Source organism: Heteronotia binoei, chromosome 4, assembly GCF_032191835.1.
Source record: "Heteronotia binoei isolate CCM8104 ecotype False Entrance Well chromosome 4, APGP_CSIRO_Hbin_v1, whole genome shotgun sequence".
NCBI lineage: Eukaryota > Metazoa > Chordata > Lepidosauria > Squamata > Gekkonidae > Heteronotia > Heteronotia binoei.
In genome coordinates this window covers 177,822,055-177,839,432 of record NC_083226.1, presented here as the reverse complement: position 1 = coordinate 177,839,432, position 17,378 = coordinate 177,822,055, and positions in this window count along the sequence as shown.

The window sequence follows — 17,378 nt, the reverse complement described above, 5'->3', positions numbered from 1 at the left end:
GTTTTTGATCCACAAGAGGACCTGTCCTTTTACTCCATGACTCTCAAGTTTTCTAAGGAGCCTTTGATGAGGAACTTTATCAAAAGCTTTCTGGAAGTCAAGGTAAACAACATCTATCGGGTCGCCTTTGTCCACATGTTTGTTCACCCCCTCAAAGAAATGTAACAGGTTAGTGAGGCAAGATCTTCCCTTGCAGAACCCATGCTGAGTCTTCCTCAATAACCCGTGTTCATCAATGTGGCCTTATCCAACATGACTTCTCTTATGTTCTTATGTGTGGGGCAATGATGCTCTGTATTCCTGGTGCTTAGGGAAGGGCAAGAGTAGGAAGGCTTCTAATGTCCTGGACCTACTGATGGACCTCCTGAGGGCACCTGGGTGACAAAGAGTGATGGACTGCATAGGCCACTGGCCTGACCCAACGAGGCTTCTCTTCTGTTCTTATGTTAGAGGTGTGTGGCATTCCCTTTTGCTGGCAGATCAAGAATTTCTCACTTTCATTTCTCAGGTCACTACAGCGCAGAGGAGTGTGTTCAAAGCATCCCTCATTTATTAGCAAGAAAAGACAGAGACAGGAGCAACTGGTTTCAAATCAAGTGAGCTCCTGCAGGCCCCAATTCTAACTGAGGAAAAGAACCAAAGAGCCTACAGTCCACCCCATGAGACTTACCCCACCACACACAAATATTAGAGGGGGAACAGATTGCTCTATAAGAACATAAGAGAAGCCATGTTGGATTAGGCCAACGGCCCATCCAGTCCAACACTCTGTGTCACACAGTGGCAAAAAATTTTATATACACACATACACTGTGGCTAATAGCCACTGATGGACCTGTGCTCCATATTTTTATCTAAACCCCTCTTGAAGGTGGCCATGCTTGTGGCTGCCACCACTTCCTGTGGCAGTGAATTCCACATGTTAATCACCCTTTGGGTGAAGAAGTACTTCCTTTTATCCGTTTTAACCTGTTTGCTCAGCAATCCCATCGAATGCCCATGAGTTCTTGTATTGTGAGAAAGGGAGAAAAGGACTTCTTTACTTTCTCCATCAAATGCATTATCTTGTAAACCTCTATCATGTCACCCCGCAGTCGACGTTTCTCCAAGCTAAAGAGTCCCAAGCGTTTCAACCTTTCTTCATAGGGAAAGTGCTCCAGCCCTTTAATCATTCTAGTTGCCCTTCTCTGGACTTTCTCCAATGCTCTATTGTGATATAGACAATAAATGCACCACAAGTTGTTGCCATTTCCCTCGGTTTGGTGGACTGCAAGACCAAATCATTTTCTCCTTGGCCTTTATTTTTTTTTCCCTCTCTTGATCTCCAACACAGTTTTGTTTCCCCCCCCCCATGACTTCATCCGCGTGACCCCAGTTAAGAAACCTCACGCTGCCTCTTTGCAGAATCTGCCCTTATTAGTCTATGGATTTGCTATCATTGGAGAAATGTCAGTAGACGTTTTGATTTGACCTTAAGTGGTGAACCTTCTCAAAGTGCCAATTAAAAAGTCAAATTGAACCAAAACAAATTTGTGTAACACAGAAAACGGAAGGGGGAGGGGAATCTTTATGACATCATCAGGCCGAAAGTGAATAAACTTCAGAACGGAGAATACAGCAGATAGATGGCCGTGCTAGTTCTTGGACTATTTCATTCTGCTTGGTCAAGATCAGGAACTCGTTTGAAAGCTGGCTTGGTGTAGTGCAGGGGTGTCGAACATGCAGTTCGGGGGCCGAATCAGGCCCCTGGAGGGCTCCTATCAGGCCCCCGAGCAACTGGCTGTCGTGTGATTTCTTCTCTTGCTTCCTTCTGCGTAACAGCTTGCTTTGCAAGGCTTGCTCAATTGCACAGGAGTTACAGCGCAAAACCTCTGTTTTCTCCATTGGCTGAGGCTCTTCCCTTGGAGAGGAAAGGGGTGGGATAGCTTGCTTTGCCAGACTTTCTCAATTTCACAGCAGGGCTACTGAGCCAAGCATCTCTTCCTGTGTTGGCTGAGGCTCCCCCCCCCCCCGTCCCCTGGGGAAGGAAGGAAAGAGTCAGAGCTTCCTTTGCTCAGTTCCCTGAATCTTATGGGAGAAATACAAAGAAAGCATCCTTAAGACCAATGAGTTATAACATTTTAAGCATGTTTTAACCTGACATGGTCCAGCCCAATAAGGTCTCATTTATGTCAGATTCGGCCCTCATAACAAATGAGTTTGACACCCCTGGTGTAGCGGTTAAGTGTGTGGACTCTTATCTGGGAGAAGCGGGTTTCATTCCCCACTCCTCCACTTGCACCTGCTGGCATGGCCTTGGGTCAGCCATAGCTCTGGCAGAGGTTGTCCTTGAAAGGGCAGCTGCTGTGAGAGCCCTCTCCAGCCCCACCCACCTCACAGGGTGTCTGTTGTGGGGGAGGAGGGAAAGGAGATTGTGAGCCACTCTGAGACTCTTCAGAGTGGAGGGTGGGATATCAATCCAATATCATCTTCTTCTTCTTCTCCATCTGATGCTATGTTCAGAAACAAAACAAGTGTCTCTGAATATCTGTTGCTTGTGAGGAAACAATGGAGCTGGCCTTTCTTCTGTACTTTTTTAGTAGGACTGGGGAAAGGATGCTGGCCAAGATGGATCTCTGGCCTGATCCAGCAGGGCTGTTCTTACATGCTTAAACACTAGGTTGACTCCCGAGTAGTAAAGAATGATTTTTCTTAAGGATTCCAAAGGCGTGTAAAAGAACTCCAGAGACTTGTGCTCAACTGAGCGGTGAGTCAGAAGTGAATCATCCAACCTTGAACCTCCTGTTGACTATCCCGGCATTGTGATGGCGACTCCATTCTGTGGACACATCTCCTTGATCAAATGGCTCGCCTTTACGGTGAGTGACTCACTGCAAGGAGCGTAATGAAATGGGATAGTTCCCACGGCAGCGCCACGCAGGAAATCACGCCGAATGACTGTCAAGTGCCAACCCTCAGTGAATAAGACCAGCTTGAGATGGTCGACGGACCAACTAAATTATTTCGCACAACGCTGGGTATCCAAGCGGAGCCTGGCCTCGTCATGCCCTTGGATTTTCACTTACCTCTTACATAAACACATGAATTAATGTCACCTGCGCTTCTCTCTGCAATGCTACATTTCGGAAGGCCTGAGAACAAAATTCCCCCAGAGGAGGCCATTGTGAAACTCTTTCGAAAAAGTGAAGAAGAAGAAGAGGAAGAAGAGGTGGAGGAGGAAGAAGAAGAGGAAGAGAAGGAAGAGCAAGAAGAAGAGGAAGCAGAAGAGGAAGAGGACAAAGAGGAAGAAGAAGAAGAGGAGGCAGAAGAGGAGGAAGAAGAAGAAGAGGGAGAGAAGGAGGAGGAAGAGAATCAGAAAAATAAGAAGAAGAGGAAGAGGATGAAGAAGAATAAGAGGAGAAAGAGGAAGAAGAAGAGGAAGAGGAGGAATAAGAAGAGGAAGAAGAGGTAGAGGAGGAGGAAGAAGAGGAGGAGGAAGAGGAAGAAGAGAAAGAAGGAGAAGGAGGACAAAGAAGAAGAGGAGGAAGAGGAAGAAGAAGAGGAAGCAGAAGGAAGAGGAGGAAGAAGAAGAGGAAGAAGAGGTAGAGGAGGAAGAAGAAGACGAGGAAGAGAAGGAAGAGGAGGAAGAGGGAGAAGAAGAGGAAGAGGAGGAAGAAAAAGAGGAAGAGGAGGAAGAGGAAGCAGAAGGGGAAGCAGAAGAGGAGGAAGAGAAAGAAGAGAAGGAGGAGGAGGGAAAAGAAGAGAAGAAGAGAAATGAAGATTGATGGAAAGGGAGAGGTGGAAATAAAGGAAATTTAACTTAAAATGCCTTTTCCAAGCTACTGGCTGGGTTGGCTTGAAGAAGTGATTTCAAGAGACGAATGCCTTTTCCAAGCCAGTTGACAGGGCAGTGGGGGCTTCAAGAGCCACACAATATTGTGAAAGAGCCTCCTGAGTTGTAGTGTGGCTATCCTTGGTCCACAACCTGAGAAATCCAGCTTCAAATGCCTACATTTCCACAAAGCTTGCTGGATGACATTGGGCCATCATCCCCTATCTCAACCTAATCAACTTTACAGGGTTACTGTGAAATTACAAAGTTGTGTCTTTAAACTAGCTGAAGGATGGTCAGGAAAAGAAGAAAGTTCTAGAGAAGAAGAAGATGATATTAGATTTATATCCCACCCTATACTCTGAATCTCAGAGTCTCAGAATGGTCACAATCTGCTCTTCCTTCCCCCCGCCCCCACAACAGACATCCTGTGAGGTAGGTGGGGCTGAGAGAGCTCTCCCAGAAGCTGCCCTTTCAAGGACCACTCCTGTGAGAGCTATGGCTGATCCAAGGCCATTCCAGCAGCTGTAAGTGGAAGACTGGGGAATCAAACCTGGTTCTCCCAGATAAGAGTCTGTGCACTTAACCATTACACCAAACTGGAGGAGAAGAAGAAGAAGAAGAAGAAGAAGAAGAAGAAGAAGAAGAAGAAGAAGAAGAAGAAGAAGAAGAAGAAGAAGAAGAAGAAGAAGAAGAAGAAGAAATTGGATTTACACTCTGTCCTCCACTCTGAGAGTCTCAGAGCAGCTCACTATCTCCTTTACCTTCCTCCCCCACAATAAACACCCTGTGAGATAGGTGGGGCTGAGAGAGCTCTCCCAGAAGCTGCCCTTTCAAGGACAGCTCTGCGAGAGCTATGGCTGACCCAAGACCATTCCAGCAGGTGCAAATGGAGGAGTGGGGAATCAAACCCGGTTCTCCCAGATAAGAGCCCACGCACTTCACCACCGCACCAAGCTGGCCCCACAGATTGCCACAAAGGGACATTTCTTACCCTCTCCCAGATCCACCCCCAAAGCCTCCAGGTCTTTTCCAACACAGACCTGGCAACCGTATCAAGACTCCATCGCTCATTGCAGTCTGACGTGCACGCATGTGCAAGCCGCCCGAAAGACTTTCTGAAAGCCATGTGTCTTTATGTCTTCCCAGCTGGGCGTTGGCTTTTTCTTGGGGTGGGTGGGGGACACAAAGCTGCTTTGAGCATGTCAACTCAGGGCCCTCCCTAACCCCTTTGCCTGCCCTATAATCTGTGAAGCGTGTAGACATTTCCCCAAGCACCAGAATGGGAAGGTTAACAACCTGTGACAAAGGGCAAAGAGGTGCCATAAGTTACCTTCCCTGCCACCTTCCCCCTAATAGACTCTGAAGCGCCCTGATTGCGCCAGTCACCTCTCGAACAGTAAGAGTTGCCGCTCCAGGGGCAAAAATGCCGTCAAAAATAAATGACAACTTGATTGAGCCCAGTCGGCCTGACATCGACACGCGGTGATTTGTTACTGCCTTCCCTTGTTTAGCAAACAGCCGGGCCTCGTAGCTAATCCACTGGGGAGGGGGGGGGGATAGTGTTGCCAAGTCCAAATCAAGAAATATCTGGGGACTTTGGGGGTGGAGCCAGGAGACTTTGGGGGTGGTGCCAGGGGGCCAGGTTGTGACAAGCATAATTGAACTCCGAAAGGAGTTCTGGCCATCACGTCGAAAGGGACCGCACGCCTTTTCAATACCTTCCCTCCATTGGAAATAATGAAGGATAGGGGCGCCTTCTTTGGGGGCTCATAGAATTGGACCCCCTGGTCCAATCCTTTTGAAACTCGGAGGGCATTTTGGGGCGAGGCACTGGATGCTACGCTGCCGATTTGGTGCCGCTATCTCAAAAACAGAGTCCCAGATACCCGTGGATCAATTCTCCATTATACCCCATGGGAATCGATCTTCATAGGGAATAATGGAGTGCCCAGCTGACATTTCCCTCCCCGCTTCCTGATGACCCTGAAGAGGGGGGAGGGCTTCCAAACCGGGGGATCCCCTGCCCCCACCTAGGGATTGGGCAAACCGGAAACTGTACTGATTAGCAAACATTAGAAATAAACCACTGTGTTTTTATGTTGCAAATAAATGCTTAAGCCATTTCTTTCCTAATGAAGTAATTATATTATTACCATCACAAACCAAAATTCATTAAATGTCCAAAGAAAAATCAAAAAGTTATGTCACCCCACTCTTGTAAGGTAGTACTTTCAAAATCAGAATGGAGAACCATTCGTGCAAGCCACAGCACCTGCCAGACTTCAGTCTGTTACCCATAGGAGGAATCATACACAAGCGGGGTAATGTCTACATCTTTCAAGCAAAGGAGAACTGAGACGGTGGACTGTAAAGTACTACCTTACAAGAGTGTGTGAAATAACCTTTTGATTTTGAAAGTACTACCTTACAAGAGTGGTGTGAAATAACCTTTTGATTTTGAAAGTACTACCTTACAAGAGTGGTGTGAAATAACCTTTTGATTTTGAAAGTACTACCTTACAAGAGTGGTGTGAAATAACCTTTTGATTTTGAAAGTACTACCTTACAAGAGTGGTGTGAAATAACCTTTTGATTTTGAAAGTACTACCTTACAAGAGTGGTGTGAAATAACCTTTTGATTTTGAAAGTACTACCTTACAAGAGTGGTGTGAAATAACCTTTTGATTTTGAAAGTACTACCTTACAAGAGCGATATGAAATAACTTTTTGATTTTGAAAGTACTACCTTACAAGAGTGGTGTGAAATAACCTTTTGATTTTGGAAGTACTACCTTACAAGAGTGGTGTGAAATAACTTTTTGATTTTGAAAGTACTACCTTACAAGAGTGGTGTGAAATAACCTTTTGATTTTGAAAGTACTACCTTACAAGAGTGGTGTGAAATAACTTTTTGATTTTGAAAGTACTACCTTACAAGAGTGGTGTGAAATAACCTTTTGATTTTGAAAGTACTACCTTACAAGAGTGGTGTGAAATAACTTTTTGATTTTGAAAGTACTACCTTACAAGAGTGGTGTGAAATAACCTTTTGATTTTGAAAGTACTACCTTACAAGAATGGTGTTAAATAACTTTTTGATTTTGAAAGTACTACCTGTCAAGTCGGTGGATTCAATAACGAGGCTTTGTTGAAACAAAGTTGCTAGTTTATTGATATCATAGTTCTCGACTACAAGGAGATTGAAAGACTAAAGATCATACAGTAGAATGCAATCATATAAGGTACACTTCAAAGGCATTCTTGAGGGAGGGGTACTATGCAGGGCACACTCACACATTGATGTTACAATTTCGTTCTCAGGCCTGCTTTGGCCTTGAGCGTCTCCTCCTCCGATGCCCAGCCTGAGAAGGCTCTATAATCTCTTTCACATATTCCCATTTCAAAGCACAGCTACATAACAAAGGAATGGGGGGGGGGTGAGGAGAGTTCAAGCTAGCAGCATTGGCATACAGTATGGCTTTACCCAGGATGCTTCTCTCCTGAACCAAAGATTGAGTGCAGGCTTGACCAGAGTTAAAGCAGACTTGACACTACCTTACAAGAGTGATGTGAAATAACTTTGATTTTGAAAGTACTACCTTAGAAGAGTGGTGTGATAACATTCTGATTTTTCTATGGACATTTAATGAATTTTGGTTTGTGATGATAATAATACAATTGCATCATTATGAAAGAAATGGTTTAAGCATTTATTTGCAACATCTAGTGCTTGCCCACCTGGGGAATGGCAGCTTAGGGGGGGTGGGGATTAATGAGACCCTTTGGTGGAGTCCCAGCAAGTGGTGAAAGAACTGCAACCGTTAACCTTGACTCCATTAACTTCCCACTATCTCAGCTAATGACATGTTCTAAAGACTTCTGGGCTTATTAGTAGGGTCACCACCTGACGAGTTGCTAAAGAAGGAGCTCATTGTAAAGACCTGCAAGAATATGACAGCTTCCCTATGTTGAAAGATCAGGATTTGACACTGCAGTCAATGGCCAATGCAAAAAAGAACAAAAGAGCCAGTTTGATGTAGTGGGGAAGTGTATGGACTCTTATCTGGGAGAACCGGGTTTGATTCCCCATTCCTCCACTTGCATCTGCTGGAATGGTCTGGGGTCAGCCATAGCTCTGGCAGAGGTTGTCCTTGAAAGGGCATATGAACATAAGAGAAGCCATGTTGGATCAGGCCAATGGCCCATCCAGTCCAACACTGTATCACACAGTGGCCAAAATAAACACGCACACACACACAGAGTGGCTAAGAGCCACTGATGGACCTCTGCTCCATATTTTTATCCAATCCCCTCTTGAAGCTGGCTATGCTTGTAGCCGCCACCACCTCCTGTGGCAATTGGATCGGGACACTGCCAGAAACACTCTGGCTCACGTTCAAGCACTGCAGTGGCCACTGCAGTGCTGGCCATAGTGGTCTTAAGGACCGAAGCCTATTGGGCGTTGCCTGGTTAGTTCAAGAGATCTTGGGGTCGTGGTAGAGAACTCACTGAAAATGTCAAGACAGTGTGCGATTGCAATAAAAAAGGCCAACGCCATGCTGGGAATTATTAAGAAGGGAATTGAGAACAAATCAGCCGGTATCATAATGCCCCTGTATAAATCGATGGTGCGGCCTCATTTGGAATACTGTGTGCAGTTCTGGTCGCCGCACCTCAAAAAGGATATTATAGCACTGGAAAAAGTGCAGAAAAGGGCAACTAGAATGATTGAAGGGTTGAAACACTTTCCCTATGAAGAAAGGTTAAAACGCTCGGGGCTCTTTAGCTTGGAGAAACGTCGACTGCGGGGTGACATGATAGAGGTTTACAAGATGATGCATGGGGTAGAGAAAGTAGAGAAAGAAGTCCTTTTCTCCCTTTCTCACAATACAAGAACTCGTGGCCATTCGATGAAATTGCTGAGCAGACAGGTTAAAACGGATAAATGTAAGTTCTTCTTCACCCAAAGGGTGATTGACATGTGGAATTCACTGCCACAGGAGGTGGTGGCAGCTACAAGCATAGCCAGCTTCAAGAGGGGGTTAGATAAAAATATAGAGCAGAGGTCCATCAGTGGCTATTAGCCACAGTGTGTGTATATATATGTATATACACACACCTGAGACACTTCGGTGAGAAGGGCAGGATACAAGTCCACTAAATAAATATATATATTTGGCCACTGTGTGACACAGAGTGTTGGACTGGATGGGCCATTGGCCTGATCCAACAGGGCTTCTCGTATGTTCTTATGTGACACAGAGTGTTGGACTGGAGGAGCCATTGGCCTGATCCAACATGGCTTCTCGTATGTTCTTATGTGACACAGAGTGTTGGACTGGATGGGCCATTGGCCTGATCCAACAGGGCTTCTCGTATGTTCTTATGTGACACAGAGTGTTGGACTGGATGGGCCATTGGCCTGATCCAACATGGCTTCTCGTATGTTCTTATGTGACACAGAGTGTTGGACTGGATGGGCCATTGGCCTGATCCAACATGGCTTCTCGTATGTTCTTATGTGACACAGAGTGTTGGACTGGATGGGGCATTGGCCTGATCCAACATGGCTTCTCTTATGTTCTTATGTGACACAGAGTGTTGGACTGGATGGGCCATTGGCCTGATCCAACATGGCTTCTCTTATGTTCTTATGTGACACAGAGTGTTGGACTGGATGGGCCATTGGCCTGATCCAACATGGCTTCTCTTATGTTCTTATGTGACACAGAGTGTTGGACTGGATGGGCCACTGGCCTGATCCAACAGGGCTTCTCTTATGTTCTTATGTGACACAGAATGTTGGACTGGATGGGCCACTGGCCTGATCCAACAGGGCTTCTCGTATGTTCTTATGTGACACAGAGTGTTGGACTGGATGGGCCATTGGCCTGATCCAACATGGCTTCTCTTATGTTCTTATGTTCTCTGCTATGCTCTTCACTGACCCCCATCACTACCAGGATAGCGTCTGCTGGATTTTGTACTCCCCCAACCTGGCCCCACTGCAAGCCGAAATATTGGCCGGCGGTTGAGAACCAGAAACCCGCCCGCGATCTGCCTGCCCGTCTCATGTGACAATCTTTGACTTTGTCACTTTGAACTTCCATAGCCCTGTAGTGTAATTTCGCTGCGAGTTCTAAGAATAATTAGCAATAGAGCCATCTAATTATTTATTGCTCTTTCCTTCAGAAACTCCATTTCAATCATTCCGGGGAAAAAAAAAAAAGCCTTTGTTTATTTATTGCTAACTAGCGTGAAACCCCCAATTTAGACCATGAAATTAAAAACTGATGTTGGTAAGGAGCTCATTTGATTGTGAGACTCCTATCAGGGAGAGAGAAAGCAAACAGTGATACCGTGTTACTGTTTGTTAATTAATAATAAAGCACTCAACCATTGCACTGTAAAAACCTCCATTTATGGAGTCCACTTTGATGCGTGTGTGTGTGTGTGTGTTTTGCTATGAGCACCATCCTGAACTTGGATAAATGAGGATGAGATGGAAAAGCTGGAGGAATGCCCGAGAAAATAGCTGAAGTTCACGAGGAAAACACCCTTTATTTTTCTAAAATACAAGCTTATTTAACGAGCAATCTCAGAGGGGAGCCATCATTCCATAGCGGATGGAGTGCTGAATTAGGATCCTGGAGGATTCTAAGACAGCCAGCTTCTAGGTGGGGCTTGGAGATCTCCAAGAATTACAACGGACGTCCAGGTGAGAGTGACTCAAAGATAGGATTCACCGCTAGAGGATGTAGCGATGGCCACAGGAACCAACAGCTTTCAAAGGATATGAGATAGATTCGTGGAGGATGAGTCTACCAATGGCTACAAGCCACGGTGATTTGAAGAGAACCTCCACATTCAGAGGCACTAATCCTAGAATCCCAGAGCCAGAAAGCAATGTCAGGGGAAGGCCTTGGCCTCTGTGCCCTTTTGTTAAACCTCCAGAGAAACTGGTTGGCTACCATGTGAGACAGGAGGTTGAACTAGATGGACCACTGGTCTCACCCAGCAGGGCTCTTCTTAGGTTCTTCTCAGAGGAAGGCCTTGGCCTCCATGCCCTGTTGTAGGCCCTCATGAGGAACTGATCAACCACTGTGTGAGACAGGATGCTGAACTAGATGGACCATTGGTCTGATCCAACAGGGCTCTTCTGATGTTCTCACCAGAGGAAGGTCTCAGCTTCTATGTCCTGTTGTTGGCCCACAGGAGGAACTGATTCGCTACTGTGTGAGACATGATGCTGGACTAGATAGCCCCTCACTGGTCTGATCCAGCAGAGCTCTTCTTAGGCTCTTATCAATGAAGGACCTCAGCCTCCATTCCCTGTTGTTGGCCCTCCAGAGGAACTGGTTGGCCACGGTGTGAGACAGGATGCTGGACTAGATGGAATATTGGTCTGGTCCAGTAAAAGATAATCTATACTGAAGATCCCAAAAAATCATTACTAGTCAGTTATAGTTGCCAGCCTCCAGGTGTGGACTGCAGCTTACCTGGATTGATGAGAGATAGAATCATAGAGTTGGAATGGACCTCCAGGGTCATCTAGTCCAACCCTCTGCACAATGCAGGAAATCCACAAACACTTCCCCCTAAATTCACAGGATCCTCATTGCTGTCAGATGGCCTTCTAGCCTCTGTTGGAAAACCTCCAAGGAAGGAGAGCCCACCACCTCCCGAGGAGGAAGCCTGTTCCACTGAGGAACTGCTGTAACGGTCAGGAAGTTCTTCCTAATGTTGAACCGGAAACTCTTTTGATTGAATTTCAACCCATTGGTTCTGGTCCTACCTTCTGAGGCCACAGAAAACAATTCCACACCATCCTCTATAGGACAGCCCTTCAAGTGCTCGAAGATGGTGATCCTATCACCTCTCAGCCGCCTCCTCTCCAGGCTAAACAATGCTGACCTGTGTTTTCATGTGATCATCCGGAGGTAACTCCAGATGCTAGGGTTGCCAGATCCCTCCTAGCCACCAGCGAGAGGTGGAGGGTGGGGTTACTAGTTCCAGGTTGGTAAACTCCTGAAAATTTGCTGGTGGAGCCTGGGGAGGTCAGGGAGTGGGGTACAATGACATAAAGTCTGGGCCGACCCTGCCGCTAGGACAAACTAGGTGATTGCCTAGAGCGCTGGCCTTCTGGGGGTTCCAAATTGGGCATCTCTCATGTGACTCGGTGACATTATCAGTGCGGGGTGGGGAAGCTCCAAAAGTCAACCTTGCCTGTAATCTAGGGCCCGGCCTGCATAAAGTCTACCCTCCAAAGCATCCATTTTGGCGTCGAGTCAGCTTGGCGTAGTGGTTAAGTGTGCGGACTCCTATCTGGGAGAACCGGGTTTGATTCCCCACTCCTCCCCTTGCAGCTGCTGGAATGGCCTTGGGTCAGCCATAGCTCTGGCAGAGGTTGTCCTTGAAAGGGCAGCTGCTGTGAGAGCTCTCTCAGCCCCACCAACCTCACAGGGTGTCTGTTGTGGGTGGAGAAGATAGAGATTGTAAGCCACTCTGAGTCTCTGTCCTTGAAAGGGCAGCTGCTGTAAAGGCCCTCTCGGCCCCACCCACCTCACAGGGTGTCTGTTGTGGGGGGAGAAGATATAGGAGATTGTAAGCCACTCTGAATCTCTGTCCTTGAAAAGGGCAGCTGCTGTGAGAGCTCTTTCAGCCCCACCCACCTCACAGGGTGTCTGTTGTGGGGGGAGAAGATAGAGATTGTAAGCCACTCTGAGTCTCTGTCCTTGAAAGGGCAGCTGCTGTAAAGGCCCTCTCGGCCCCACCCACCTCACAGGGTGTCTGTTGTGGGGGGAGAAGATATAGGCGATTGTAAGCCACTCTGAATCTCTGTCCTTGAAAGGGCAGCTGCTGTGAGAGCTCTTTCAGCCCCACACGCCTCACAGGGTGTCTGTTATGGGGGGAGAAGATATAGGCGATTGTAAGCCACTCTGCGTCTCTGTCCTTAAAAGGGCAGCTGCTGTGAGAGCCCTCTCAGCCCCACCTACCTCAAAGGGTGTCTGTTGTTGGGGGAGAAGATACAGGAGATTGTAAGCCGCTCTGAGTCTCTGATGCAGAGAGAAGGGCAGGGTATAAATCTGCAGTCTTCTTCTTCTTTTCTCCAGGGGAAGTGACCTTTGTGGTCTGGAGATGAGCGGTAATTCCAGGGGATCCCCAGCTCTCCCCTGGAGGCTGGCATCCCTACCAGACACACATAATGCAAAGCATGTGCCAAAAATGTACCATTCTCTCCTCTAATGTAGCACTGCAAATAATGACATTCACAGATACCATCAGTACAGCACCGATAAGCATCTATATTGAACAGAGATAGCCGAAATTACACCAAGAATCGTTAGGATGAGATTAGGCCTAAATAACAACAATTTTGGAGCTTCTTCGTCCATAATGTGAAAAGTAAATAGGAAAGCATTGACGCTACCATCAGACTGACTTAACGCAGGTAGTTCTTCTCTGACTGACTCTGGTTCTTCAAGAACATGGCTCTTGAAATCCTCCAACAGGGACGGTGGCTCAGTGGTAGAGCATCTGCTTGGTAAGCAGGAGGTCCCAGGTTCAATCCCCGGCATCTCCAACTAAAAAGGATCCTGGCAAAGAGGTGTGATAAACCTCAGCTTGAGACCCTGGAGAGCCATGAATGGGGCTGTGGCTCAGTGGCAGAGCATCTGCTTGGGAAGCAGAAGGTCCCAGGTTCAATCCCTGGCATCTCCAACTAAAAGGGTCCAGGCAAATAGGTGTGAAAAACCTCAGCTTGAGACCCTGGAGAGCCGCTGCCAGTCTGAGTAGACAATACTGACTTTGATGGACCAAGGGTCTGATTCAGTAGAAGGCAGCTTCATATGTTCATAAGGCCTGAATAATATTAAAACTTCAGCTGGTGCAGAATGTGGAGACTCACCTGCTAACTGCATCACCTTTACGGGTGGGCGTCTGGGCAGGGCTCCACAGTCCGCACTGGCTGCTTATTGAGCACCAAGTCTGCTTCAAGGTTTTAGTTTTAGCATTTAAAGCCTTACGTGACCTGGGACCAACATACCTGCAGGGCCGTCTCCTCCCATATATGCCTGGGAGGTAGGGTTGCGATTCCCCAGGTGGGGGCAGGGGATCCCCCGGTTTGGAGGCCCTCCCCCCGCTTTAGGGGAATCAGAAAGCGGGGGGTGGGGAGGGAAATGTCTGCTGGGTACTCATGATTCCCTATGGAGACTTATTCCCATAGAAAATAATGGAGAATTGATCCACGGGTATCTGGGGCTCTGGAGGGGGCTGTGTTTTGGGGTAGAGGCACCAGATTTTCAGTATAGCATCTAGTGCCTCTCCCCAAAATACCCCCGAAGTTTCAAAAAGATTGGATCAGGGTGTCCAATTCTATGAGCCCCAAAAGAAGGTGCCCCTATCCTTCATTATTTCCAGTGGAGGGAAGGCACTTAAAAGGTGTGGGGTCACTTTAAGTGTGATGGCCAGAACGCCCTTTGGAGTTCAATGATGCTTGTCACAGCCTTGATCTTAGCTCCACCTCTAATGTCACCTGGCTCCACCCCCAAAGTCTCCTGGCTCCGTCCCCAAAGTCCCCAGATATTTCTTGAATTGGACTTGGCAACCCTACAGGGAGGTTATTACGTTTGGCCTCCCAACACCTGTTGGCTGTCCCCAGCTCAAGGGACGCTTGCCTTGCCTCAACTAGGACCAGGGCTTCTTCAGTCCTGGTGGAATCAGCTCCCTACAGAGATCCAGGCTTTACCTGGCTTGTTAGCCTTCCATAGGTTCTGTAAAATGGAGCTGGTCCGCCAGGCTTTTAGTTGAGGCTGTGGGCATCTATTTCTTGATATGTTTGGCTTCCCCTGCTGGCACTGTCACCTGTGCTATAAAATGGAATAATATCTGCCATCTTTATGGGATAACATCTTGTCACGGTGTGAGACGGCCAAGCTGGGCAATACTGTAATGATGGAAATTTTCTGAGTGCTGTTGAGTTGTCTGCTCATAAAATGTTTTTCTTGTATTTTTAACGAGGATGGTGAGAGGTCTGGAGACCATGTCCTAGGAAGAAAGGTCGAAGGAGCTGGGCATGTATAGCCTGGCGAGGAGGCGGCTGAGAGGTGATAGGATCACTATCTTCAAGGACTTGAAGGGCTGTCCTATAGAGGATGAGGGGTCTGGAGACCAAGTCCTATGAGGAAGGGTTGAAGGAGCTGGGCATGTTTAGCCTGGGGAGGAGGCGGCTGAGAGGTGGTAGGATCACCATCTTCAAGGACTTGAAGGGCTGTCCTATAGAGGATGGTGTGGAATTGTTTTCTGTGGCCCCAGAAGGTGGGACCAGAACCAATGGGCTGAAATTAAATCATTTCATTTCAATCATTTAGTGGCTCCTGAAGTGACAACTCTGTCCTCAGTTGTTCTTCCTATTGATCCAGACCAGTTCAGGTTAGTGAAGTTATGGTGTCCCTTTGCTCTGCTCTGGTAAGACCTCACCTGGAGTATTGTGTTCAGTTTTGGGCACCACATTTTAAGAAGGATATAGACCAGCTGGAACAGGTCCAGAGGAGGGCAACAAATTTGGTGAGGGGTCTGGAGACCAAGTTCTATGAAGAAATGTTGACAGAACTGGGCATGTTTAGACTGGAGAGGAGACAGCTGAGAGGGGACACGATCACTATCTTCAAGTACTTGAAGGGCTGTCATATTGAGGATGGTGTGGAATTGTTTTCAGTGTACCCAGAAGGCAGGACCAGAACCAACAGGTTGAAATTAAATCAAAAGAGCTTCCGGCTCAACATTAGGAAGAACTTCCTGACCGTTAGAGCGGTTCCTCAGTGGAACAGGCTTCCTCGGGAGGTGGTGGGCTCTCCTTCCTTGGAGGTTTTTCAACAGAGGCTAGATGGCCATTTGACAGCAATGAAGATCCTGTGAATTTAGGGGGAGGTCTTTGTGAGCTGGGAAAGACAGAAGGCAAAAGAAGAAGGGGATGGCAAAAGAGAAGATGGCTGGACAGCGTTACTGATGTAACAAACACAGATTTGAGCAGACTTCCGAGGATGGTGGAGGACAGGAGAGCCTGGCGTGACTTTGTCCATGGGGTTGCAAAGAGTCGGACTCGACTGTGCGACTGAACAACAGCAACAATTTGTGAGTTTCCTGCATTGTGCAGGGGTTTGGACTAGATGGACCCTGGAGGACCCTGGAGGTCCCTTCCAACTCTATGATTCTATATCGTGCGCCACCCTGAGCCCAAGAAATATGCTAAAATACATGTTTTAAAAAAATAAATAAAAGTTCCTCGATTAAAAATACAGTTTACATTTAAAATAAACTAGAAGGAGGGACAGGAACAGTCCTTGGGGGTATGCCGGATGAAGCAAAAAATGTCTTCTCCCACTGGCAAAAGACGATGAAAGACGGAGACAGGTTAGTTCCAAAGTTTGGGGCCACAGTTTAAAAGGAGTTTCCGGCTCAATGTTAGGAAGAACTTCCTGATCGTTAGAGAGGTTCCTCAGTGGAACAGACTTCCTCGGGAGGTGGTGGGCTCTCCTTCCTTGGAGGTTTTTCAACAGAGGCTAGATGGCCACCTGACAGCAATGAAGATCCTGTGAATTTAGGGGGAGGTGTTTGTGAGTTTCCTTCATTGTGCAGGGGGTTGGACTAGATGACCCTGGAGGTCCCTTCCAACTCTATGATTCTAAGTAGGAGTGTACAGGTAGATTCATATGTGAAGATAAGGTCTTTAAGGTATGTTGGTCCTAGGCTGTACAGGGCTTTAAAGGCCAATACCAATGTTCTCATATACAGTTCCATGACATACAGTTGTTGGGGCCAGCTCTCATTTGTCAGCTGGCTGGGGGTGGGGTGGGGTGGTGGTGGAATATCTTTAAAGCTGGGGTGTCAAGCTCATTTGTTATGAGGGCCGGATCCAACAGAAACGAGCCCTTGTCGGGCCGGGCCATGTGTGCCATAACGTGTGATGTCAGGTAGCAGAGATATAAATTTTATAAAGAACACGATTTTTTTAAAAAAATAAAACATGCTTAAAACATTAGGACTTGGGCTTAAAGGTGCTTTCTTTGGATCTCTCCTGTGCAATCCAGGGAACAGGGCAAAGGAAGCTCTGGCTCTTTCCTTCCTTCCCCAGATTTCTTTAAGGGGGGAGAGAGCGAGAGGGACGGGGGGGGGCGGGGAGGAACCTCAGCTGATAGAAGGAAGAGAAGCTTGACTTGGTAGCTCTGCTGTGTGACTGAGGGAGTCTGGCAAAGCGAGCTCTCCCTCCTCCCCTTCCTCCCCAAGGGAGGAGCCTCAGCCAATGGAGGAAATATATGTTTTGCTCTGTAGCTCCTGTGCGATTGAGCAAGTCTTGCTCCTTCCCCAGAGGACCAGGAGGGGGAGGAGTGTCAGCTACTAGAAGGAAGAGAGGCTTGTCTCAGTAGCTTTGCCGTGCGATTGAGACAGCCCGGCAAAGCAAACTCTGCTTCACACACCCGCTTCCTCCCCAAGGGAGGAGCCTCAGCCAATGGAGAAAACAGAGGTCTTCCTCTGTAGCTCCTGTGCGATTGAGCAAGCCTGGCAA